The sequence below is a fragment of the Ananas comosus genome, linkage group 5 (genome assembly GCF_001540865.1).
Source record: "Ananas comosus cultivar F153 linkage group 5, ASM154086v1, whole genome shotgun sequence".
Classification (NCBI taxonomy): domain Eukaryota; kingdom Viridiplantae; phylum Streptophyta; class Magnoliopsida; order Poales; family Bromeliaceae; genus Ananas; species Ananas comosus.
The window spans coordinates 14,253,639-14,256,503 of NC_033625.1; the positions used below are offsets into that span (position 1 = coordinate 14,253,639).

Below are 2,865 nucleotides of genomic sequence, written 5' to 3' on the forward strand. Positions count from 1 at the left end.
CTATCTTTAAAAAAAAAAAAAACAAAAAAATTCCACCTTTGAGTTCAAAAACAACAAAAGAGCAAACACCAATCACACAAAATTACTAATAAACACAAGTAATAGGCATTAACTCCAAAAGATCAGATTTTTTCTTAAAAAAAAAAAAATCTCTCACCAACCCAATTATCATCATTGGTCAAAATAACCAAAAAAAAAAGAAAGAATTACAACTTACATACCAAAAAAGAAAAAAAAAGAAAAAGGAAAAAAAAGGCTGGGTAGGGTGATACCTTCTCACTGGTTCAAAGCTTGCTTGATAGTTGGGAGAAAAGCATAAGAAAAAGCACCCCAAAAAAAGGAAAAAAAAATAAAAAAAAAAAGGGGAAAGGGAGAAGGAGAGGTACTCTCACTTGTGGTGAGCTTACCACTAGAAGATTCCTCCCTTTGGCATAATTAATTCTAGCTATTTAACGCGCTGCTCGCGAGTCAGCTCATGTTTGTTCGATTTAAAAACAAAATTTTAGATTAATTATACGTTAATTAAATGAGCCGAACACAAGATGAGAGGTGAGAGGTGGGGGTCAAGAGAGTGTAATCTTACTTGAAAGGTAAGTTACCAGATTCTGTCACATAGCACAGTTTAAATTCAGTAAAAAATTAATTAAAAAGGTTAAAAAGACATCTTATTTTAAATTTTATCTCCAAAAAGTTTTTAAAATTAAATTGCAGTAAAAACTTTCAAGTGGTGCAGTTTCTGTTTTAGTTAACAACTTAACTTAATTAATTTATAAACATTAATATGAAATATTAAAAGATAAAATTAAGATCCGTGCATCGCACGGGTCAGTTGCTAGCTAATAAACAGTGTCCAAGTAACAAAATTATGCCAAATTACCACCTAATCTAAAACAAGCTAACTAAACAAGATTTTGCATTTGCTGAGCATATATAAAACCTCAAATCTAATTTTATTTGCACAATTTAAATTAGGCACTCACAAAAATTATCATCATCATTTATTTAATGATGTTCTAAAATCATGCCTAATAAAATAAAATAAAATAAAATAAAAATGAATGCCCTAAGAATTTAGGGCTCTTTCAAATCTATATTTTTCACATAATACGCGATTTCCTCTTCGATCGGGACCGCGATCTCGTAGCCTGCAGGCAAAAATTCCTTGAACCCTAAAATTAGATCCCAGCGGTCGTCGAATAACTCCTGCACCTTCATAACAACGTCGACCGTCTCCATCCTGCAACCAATTTCTCAACTAATGAATATATATAATATATAATATATATGTAAGTTATAAGTTATAAGATCTTTTATACAGGTTTCTTTAAATATAGTGAATTGTAAATTTATTTTTTAAAAAATTAACTTTCATATGTTATCGCGGTAAAAATTCTAGTATTTTCAAATATGTTTCTGTCGTTAGAATCTGTTATTTTTGACATTTTTATCCTTCTTATATTATACTGTTATGATTTTTAGAGGGACATTTGTGATGGCAAAATTGAAATTATAAATATTTCTCTGACGATTCTCTAACGGTAACAAACGAGAGGGACATATTTGAAAGCATCAGGACTTTTGTAGAGACAACATATGAAAGTTGAACTTTGTAGGGATATATTTGTCATTCACTATGTTTGCAGGGATATGTACGAATTAACCCAAAAAACTAATAGTGTTAATTCCATACAGGTCTATGCAAATATAGTGGATTGCAAATATATTCCTACAAAATTCAACTTTCATATGTTGTTTCCGTAAAAGTCCTAATATTTTTCAAATATGTTTCTGTTGTTAGAATCAATTAGGAAACTTAACACTGGTTAGTTTATGAGACAACTTGTCTCTCTTATATTGTACTGTTGTGGCTTTTAGAGGGACATATTTATAATGGCAAAAATGACATTTCGCTTAATGTATAAACAGTTTTATAACGGTAACAAACCAAAGGAACATATTTGAAAACATTAGAACTTTTGTAATTTACTATGTTTGCAGAGATCTGTATGCATTTAACCAAAACTAATAATAACAATATCCACTCTTTACAAATAATATATATAACATATATAGAGAGAGACTATAGAGAGAGACAGAGAATCCGGCTATTGTAATATAGATAGTACCAAATGGTTGGTGTTATCGAGTTTTCCGTCGTTAGATCTACCGCTTTGATCGTTTCCGCCCACTAGATTATATTATTTAACCAACCACTCACTCAACCCTTGGAGATCACTATCATCCTAACCACACATCCCTTCATCCAAGGGCCGAAAATCTAATAGCACAAAGAGTTTGATATTATATATATATAGAGAGGCTACTATACTATCTATGGTACCGGAGCTCAGGTACTATAATCGCGCTTTCGATTTTAGGGTGTTCAAATTAATGATCCATACTATTAAATATAATATATAGTATATGAAGTTTTTAGGAATAAAATTTTAATTTTTTTCAACATTGTTTACTTAGTAAGTTTACCATGCCAAAATGAGCGGTGGAAATTGAACAATATTTAAAACTTGAGGATAAAACTTTTGAGTTCAAGATCGAAGATGTTGCCCTTAGTTTAGATAGTTTAAAGTATTTTCTATCAAAATTTGAATAAATTTATATTCTTCTATACGTTAAACTACAAACTCGGCATAGTGACCATTGAATATTAACAATTTTAAAATAGTTTGATCATAAAGTAAATTATATCGAAAAAATATAAAATTTTATTCCTAAAAACTTTAAATACTCTAAATCAATTTTAACAGTGTGGATCGATGATTTAAACATCTTAAGATCGAAAATGAGACTATAATATGGAATATGAACCCTTTTACTACTAAATTTATCACCCTTGTACGAAAAATT

General features: G+C 29.7%; 1 protein-coding gene across 2 annotated transcripts in view; it reads right to left on the reverse strand.

Moving 5' to 3' along the window:
* Nucleotides 1-496, reverse strand: part of LOC109709939 (paired amphipathic helix protein Sin3-like 4) — a 3,273-nt gene extending 2,777 nt beyond the window's left edge. Inside the window, exon 1 of one of the 2 annotated variants that reach the window (XM_020232323.1) lies at nucleotides 408-496. The gene's annotated coding sequence lies outside the window, so the exon portion shown is untranslated. Of the gene's footprint in view, nucleotides 1-272 lie in introns of both variants that reach the window. The other variant, XM_020232322.1, reaches the window with a different exon arrangement.